The following is an 8,535-nucleotide window of genomic DNA, read 5'->3' on the forward strand; positions in this document are numbered from 1 at the left end:
AGTAAAGAAGACAGGAGACATGAAGGGGAAGGGCTGTGAAGAGAAGAAGGAGTTTAATGTGTTGCAGAGCCTCTATGCAAAGATAAGGCAAGAAAGGAATTTGCCAGTAAATTTTGACCTGGGAATTAAGACTCTAGGTGAAAAGTGTCAGACCTCCATAATAGTAGAGAAGTTTCTGTTAAACAGCAATTGTTCTCCTAATGAGTAATAAGACTTGATTATCTGAAAATTGCTACCAATTAATGTGGTCTTCTTTCCATTTGACCAGGAAGCCATAGTTGGCTGTGTGTTTTTATCATTGCTTTTCTCCCTATAATAGAAGGATTCATTATCCTCCTACTAGACATCTTTCTGCCCTCTACTCTCTGTTTTCATAAACAGCTCCAAAAGAAAACAAACAAATCATAAGAAGGAAGTTGATTATGGATTAGGAAAGGAGAATTTTAAAACTAAACAAGCAATTAAGGCTAATCTTGCAGGCACACAAAAACAAAAGCAAGAGAGATTGCCTGAAATGTTAGGTTTCCATATTTAAAAGGGGAAAAAATGCTGAACATTATTAAAAACTATAACAGAAATACAACAGAACATTTAGAGTTCAATTATGTCATTAATGAAAAATAAACAATTTCTTTGATGTCATAAAATGTTTTTTTCCAAAGATATACACCTATTTTTCTGGTTAATGACTATGCCTTCTAAGTATGCCAAGGATGTGTCCTATCTCCATACCCTTTCAGTCAATATGCAGAAAAGATTACCCAGTAGGCTGGACTCTATGAGGAGAAATGTGGCAACAGGATTGGAGAAAGACTTATCAACAATCTGCATTACACAGATGCCACAACCCTGCTTGCTGAAACTGAGGAGGACCAAAAGCGCATGATGCAGAAGTTCAAAGACTGCAGCCTTCAATATGGATTGAAGCTCAAGAAAACAAAGATTCTCACCACTGGGCATTCTCACAATTGGTATCATCATGATAGACAGTAAAGATATTGAGCTTGTTAATAGTGTCCGTTTGCTTGTCTCCACAATCAACACTCTGTACAAGCAGCCAGGAAATTAAAACACGAATTGCATTAGCAAAGTCTGCTGTCAGAGACCTCTCCAAAGCACTGAAAAGCAACAATGTTAGTATGGGGGATAGAGTGCATTTGATCCAGCCCATGGTCTTTGCAATTACTTGTTATGTGTCAGAGAGCTGGACAATGACTAGGGATGATAGAAGTAGAATTGATACCTTTGAGCTGTGGTGCTAGAGAAGAGTATTGGATATACCATGGACTTCTAGGACAAACAGGTTCATCCTATAGGGGGTAGAGTGAAACCAGGCTGCTTCTTGGAGGCAAAGAGTCTGATGTTTCATCCTACATACTTTGGGCCTGTTGCAAGGAGGGACCAGTCCTAGGAGAGGGACATCATGCTGGGAAGAGAAGACGGGAAGCACAAGAGAAGACGACTCTTATATGAGTGCCTGGGGAAATGGGAATGAGTGTGTCAGAGACAATGAGGTTGGCACAGGATAGAGCAGGGTTCAGGGATGTTGTACGTTATGAGTTGCAAGCATCTTGGCAACACATAACAATAACAACAATAACATGCTTTTAACAGTATCTGCTGATAAAAAATGTGTTTAAAATTTTTAACCTCCGCTCATGTGATTTATTGACTCTGGAGGGTCAGCCGTAAGTCAGTTCTGACTTGATGGCACACAAAATAACAACAAGGTCCAAGACTATGGTCCTTAGCCACACTGTGGACCTGGAATAAAACTCATACATATACAGATAACCCTTCGAGCTGGCTCCACTTTTTGTCCAAAAATGTTACCATAGAGGCATTTGTTCCTTATAATAACCAACCTTATAAGGTTTAAAGAGTAGCATTTGCCCTAAGATAAAGTCCAGAAGGCAAGAAGGAGTAGGATAAGATTAATTTAAATCAAGCTCACAGGGAAAAAGTATGGAAAGAGTTATTACCTTATAAATATCATCATTCATTTTAAAAAACAAAATGTCTGTGAATGCCTGAATTAAAAACCTGTATGTTTTGTAAACTTTCACTTAAATTAGAATTAAAAAAATTATTTAAAAATGGAAAAGAAGATGGTGTGAGAAAATGAAAGCTATTAAAAAGAAAACAGAATTTAAAATAGTAGCATGTTAGAATGTGAGTTATAATTAAAAATAAAATTTTAAAAGACTAAAAGCTAAAGCTGTTACTATTGTGTTGATCCCAAATCATAACAAGCCAGTTGAGCTGACTTAAAGAGCCCATAGAGAGCACTGGCGACTTAGTGGTATGAAGCTGGGCCACAATCCGAAGGCACACAATTTGAACCCACCAGCTGCTCCAAGGGAGAAGGATGGGTCGTCTCCTTCTGTGTGATTTACTGCCTCTGAAGACCCACCAGAGGGTCAGAGACGGGTCAGCTTTGACTCAACAGTACTCAACAATAACACGGGTTTCCAAAGGCCATATAAATCCTTATGGTTCATCTTTGTTCCCATGGAATTAGCCGACGGGTTCAAATTGCTAGCCTTTTGGTTAACAACTGAGTAATTTAACCATGGGATCACCAGGGCTCCTGACGAAAGGAACAATATTGCAAAGATGTAGTGCTCATCATAGAAGAAGCCAAAGGATATGCATAAATATTTCCATTTTAGTATATGAGCAAGTAAAATAAAACTAAGTAGTACATTTTCCCCATTTCTCTTGTGTTTCTAGTTCCTGCTTACTTATCCCGAAAGCAGAACAGCCTGATGACGTGGAATAAGTGTACTTTTCAAACTCTTGTCCAGAAAAGCAATCTTAACTTTACCATCACTCAATATAAATTGAAAGTTGAGTCCATAGAAACATAATTTGTATAAAAACCCATTGTTCTAACTCATACCAGCCCTCCAATAGATTTCTAAAACTGCCTGTCTTTCTGTCGTGGAGAAACTGATGGATTCAAACTGCCAAACTTTTAGCAGCCTTTTGTTTAGCAGCCTTATGTGTTCCTTGCCTGTTGTTGTTATTGTTGTTAAGTGCCATCAAGTCAAGCACGACTCACAGTGACCCTATAAACAAAAGACCAGAGCCTTGCTCTGTAACTATTGTCATTTCTCTAAGTTCATAGAGTTTCCAGGGGTATGTTATTTAGGAAGTGGACATTCTCTGCTAGAGCCATCTAAACCATATGAAGTCCTAGTATTTCTTTAACTTTTACGCATCTATCCCTGGGTTAAATGAAACTACCAGGCTTGACCTGTAGCTTTTTCTCTTCACCATCTATATCTTCTTCATCACAGAAGCCCAGCCTCTATGTCTCAGAGCCCATTTTCAGAGAAAGTATATATGTTGATGAGGGGCCAGGTTATGTTTCTTGCTCCATATGTGTTTACCCACCTCTTATTGAGGCAGTGGGCACAGAAAAGGCATTCAATGGCAAGTACCTTAGAGGTACTTTTACTAACTTTTGCCTGGTCAACCAAAGCAATCAAGTAAACCCCAAGGATGCTGACCCCATGGATGTCAGAGTATGCCTGTGCTTCAGAGGATTTACAATGCCTGTGATCTTTCAATCACCAGGACTCTATTCTATGCCATCTCTGGATAGACTTAAAATGCCAACCTTAAGTTTGCAGCCAAGTACTTCACTGAGACACCTAGTAATTCTCTTTACATTATCAAGATGATGCAACTAAACATACAACTAGATTTCATCACACTGATGTGTTTATTTTTATAGATCCTAGTTATAGAACATATTTCTCCAAAATATATGGTGTTTGAGCTATGAAAACCCAGAAAGTAGATTTCCCACAACCTGCATACTTAAAATAGAATCACATCTCAAGAATCAGAGACACTGACCCTACATCTTCAACTTATCTGTTTCCTTCTTTGTGTTGACTGCTAGAAAATGGAGGGTGCCATGTGTTTCACTTCTAGTAGCATCGGAGGGCTCCACGGTGGGCAATTTCCCATAGCTGCACTCCATACTCTGCTTTCTCTCCTCCTCTGGCTACCCCTTGGCTAAACTTTCCTCACTTAGTTCTAAATTTATTTTATGTGTCTATGTAAGCCACCTTAATTTCTTCCTGAAACAAGGTGGGACATAAATAAATTGATTTCCCCCCCTTCATGATGGAAGTTATTAACTTTGCTGAAGAGGAGAAGGGGCAAAGGAAGACAAAATATAGACTTTGGCAATGTGTGGCTTATTTTAAGAGACCACAGGGATATCTTGTGAAGAAAAGATACTATTTCTAAACCACATTGTGTAGTTTTAGTTTTATGTACAGCACAAGGCAATTGCACAATGTCAACCCTTTTCATTGTGTTGCATCCATTATGTTAATGCTACAAAACATTTAGAGATATAAAACAAAGGAATGCAACTGGGCCAGATTAGCTTAGCTTTTACTTATGAACATTGGAACAAGAAAAATCGATGAAATGGTAAATATTTATACTAAGTGGACAGGATGACCTTGTTCTTGAATTATACTTTTCATTTTTAGGTAGTTTCTTCTTCCCTTCTATCCTTTCTTCTTTTTTTTTTTTTTAGAAAATTATCAATTTTTCCTAAGAGGCTGATTCTCAGGAGACAGAAAGACAAGTCACTGCTAGAAAAGAGCAGAATAATAACAATTTTAAAGGACTAATACTTAAGTTATTTGAATGGTTTCCTCAGAAATGCAGGTGCATTCTATCATAATCCGACAAAAGTATAATAATAGTCAATCTGAATATAGAATCTTTCTCCATTTGCCATTGTACCCCTACATCTTAGGGCCGTTTAACTAAAAGTAGAAAACAATGAGAAAGGAAAACATCACACACAGGCACACACGGCCATCCACTCCGAGACAGCAAAGGTACCTCTGCTTCAAGAACCCTCCTCAACACCCACTGCTCTAGGTTCAGGTAGAGAACGACCGTCAGTCTATTTTAGCACACCCATTTAAATTCTGTACGTCTTTATAAATGCAGTTATCATTACCATTGTTGCCTTATCACTCTCCATGATTGCTCTCTTTCAGTCAAGTACAAAGGCAGCCTGAATATAAATGTTTTGTCATAAAACTGCTATTCAAACAATAAAAAAGGGTTATAATAGTACTGAGAAAAAAATTCTACCCCTAGGGCTACACACACACTAGCAGTGTACAAATCAACAGGCAAAAAACCCCTCCAGCCACACTCTCTCTACCCCCTAGACTCTTCAACTGGACTTGTCCTCAATATCAGCATGGTTTTAGAGGAAATCTCAATTCTACCACATGGCTGAAAGATCAAGACTCTTTTTTAAAACATGGAATGGGGAGTAAACAGCTAAGTTGATTTTATCAATATTATCAAGATTGCACTTAAGAAAAACTGGAATAATCATATTGAGAGTTTCTATTTTTAAAACAGAGAGTTATTATTAAGGTTTCGTTTAAGAGAAAACATGCAAACATCATTTACATGAATGTATGTGTGTATGTGTTTATGTGTTCTTAGTAACCCACTAAGGATAGCCACCCACTAAGTAATTCTTAGACAGCTCTGGTGGGCTAGGGTTAAGAGTCTATACTGCAATATCAAAGGTACACAGTTCAAATCCACCAGCTGCTCTGCAGGAGAAGGATGGACAATCTCCTCCTGTGTGATTTACTGCCTCTGAAAACCCACTGAAGGGTCAGCTATGAGTTGGTTCCAAACCGATGGCAAAAAAAAAAACCCCAAAACCAAAAACCAACCAAGTAATATTTAGTGATACCTACCCACTGCTGATCAATTGATTCCAATATAAGGTGATACTCTAGTGTGCATCCGAGACTGTGAATATTTGTGGGAAGATACTACCCATCTTTGCCCATGGAGTAGCTGTTGGATTCAAAGTGCGAACCTTTCAGTTAGGATCATAAAAGGTAATGTGCTCCACCACCAGAGCTCCTTTTTACACTTATACATATCATATGCACATATATAGAAACATAAATATATGTTATAAACATATGTTCATATCCTATATATGCTTATATGTGTACACATAGGATATACATACATTTTATGTTACACATATGCAACATCATATGCAAAGATACACATTATACATACATACGCACACATATAAAATGCACACATAAAAATTTTTACACAGAAAATGGCTTTTGTTGGCATCAGGACTGGCTTTGCACTGCCACCCAGGGGCTGTCTACAACATTTAACACAGTGATTTTGCCAAGAGGCACTCAAAGTCATTACCGAATACATCCTGGACAGTCCTTCATAGTAGCTGTTAGCATTCCCATTGCATTTTCCTGTAGCTTTGGTGTCATTTCCCATAGCATGAATGCATATTGTAAAAAGAGGCAGGAAAAAAGCAAGAGAGAAAAGAACGCCAAACAAGCACAGGACCACCTAGAAGGAAAGAAACAAATTATACTGACAAGGCTGACAGTATTGTTATCTCAATCTCAAAAGAAAACGAAAAGAGGGAACGAGGAGAAGGAGGAGGTTTATCAGGGCTTCATGCCCACTGCTCTGGGTAAATATCCTTCCTTGCAACAATAAAGACAAATAAAGTACAAAGAAGGGATAAAGCAGAAGATTACAGACCTGGTCGGTGTTTGATAAATGGCACTCTACTTCACTCTGCTTATTGTGTACTTCATACCTCACTCCTGAATATGGAAGAGAATTTTATTAAAGATTTAGCCACGGTGGTGGTGGTGACTGGCTCACAGTAATTTTCCTACAAAGTAGTTTAATCTATCACAGGGCAGACAGTGCACCTTCTTACCATGTATCATATCTGTCTATTGAGTAAGTGCTATCCAAATGCAATTTCTTTTCATTTTTGGAACCTGTGATGCATATTCAAGATACACTTTCATTTTGTCTTTGCCCTAAATTGGGTGCTATATGAGATGAGGTGGGAGGGGAGGAGTATTAATAAAAAGGAATTCCACACTCCATGGTTTTTTTGTATCATTCTGGCTACATTTTGTTTTGTTTTGCGCTTTACAAAGAGAAATAGCATCATTTTAATGCCATGTATTATTGGTCACATGTAGTGTCACCAGGATCTTTCATAAGTATGGATCTGAATATGAAGTATTACATCATTGGTGGTGGAATAAACTTAGAAAACCATCCCTGTCAGATTCCAGTTTTGAGCTTTGCAGAGTACGCAGGGGCTGCTCCATTCAATAATGAGATGACTGGCACAATAACAGAGAAACCATTTCAAACAACATCAGAGAAACCATTGCAACCAACATCATTTGTTTGTTCATTATTTAGTAGAATGTAAATCCAGAAGTGACATGAACAAGCTCTCTTCACAGGGCTCTGTTAGGGGGTCACAGAAATTAGAAAAGTCCTGTGATATCACTCTCTGCTACTGGCATGAAAATGCTATTAGGAAAATATTTTAAAATATAGAGTGCAGGTGCCTCTCATGAAAGTCTATTATTACTTTTCTCACTACATTGCTTGATTTTATCACAATAAATTATTGTCTAATGTGATAATTGTTTCCATTAAAAGTTCTTGATCGGGGTGGGGGAGATAGGGTATCAACCATAGGGTTGTACAATTGAGTGGGGTGAAGGAAATGGAAAGGATCTTTTGTGGAAAACAATGTATTCAAACTTTGTAAATAAATCAGTATAAAATTAAAAAATAAGAATATTCACTTCTAAAAAAGTTATTGGTAAAAAAAGTTATTGATGCTTTTTAAAACAAAATTCTACTGTTAGTAGCAAAAGAAAGAAAGGTACATATTTCTGCTATGCCCAGCTTATAAACCATCTTTGAATATTTTTGCCATGCCCAGCTTATAAACCATCTTTAAAACTGATTGCACACTTGTTTTTTTTAATTCTAAGATGAAAAAGTATATATTTTCGTCAGGAAAACTAATCAGGAGTTATGGTTGCTTGGGAGTCTCAGGAAGAACAGAGAAATTTTGGTTAAACAGGATCAGTCTTCATTTATCATCACTTTTACAAAGGTACAATATCTGATCAATTTCCAGGATGTTCCCACCTCAGCAAGTTAAATTATCAATACTATTTTCTGTTTGGCCCCAAATATAAAAATAAAACTTGGAACAATAAAAAAATAGCTATTTATTAGATACAGTTTGAGCAATGTAACTTTGTCCAACTCCCTTAATTTAAAGATAAGAAAGCATTTGTCTTACAGGAAGTAATTTGTCTATTGTAAAAGTCTATAAAACATTTGTCAGCAATTTGGTAGAAGAGTATAAATTTTAAAGTCTGAAAGTTGTTAGCTTTGCTTGCACTTAACTATATCTGCACTAAACTTGTTCTGTGACCTTGGGTATTAGTTACATAAGTGTGTAAACTAAAAAGTAATAGTAATATTACTGTAATATTACTCTGAAAACCCTATGCACAAAAGAACACACGCAGATTAACAGAAAGGGCAACCTAGGTAGAACCATCAAGTATGGAAACACAAGGGAGGAGGAACAGCTGTAAGCAGACCCTAGTGATTGGTACATGGAATGTGAGAGCCATG

This window comes from Elephantulus edwardii, unplaced genomic scaffold, assembly GCF_000299155.1.
Source record: "Elephantulus edwardii isolate Elephantulus edwardi_28Jun2011 unplaced genomic scaffold, EleEdw1.0 scaffold00013, whole genome shotgun sequence".
NCBI classification, from domain to species: Eukaryota; Metazoa; Chordata; class Mammalia; order Macroscelidea; family Macroscelididae; genus Elephantulus; species Elephantulus edwardii.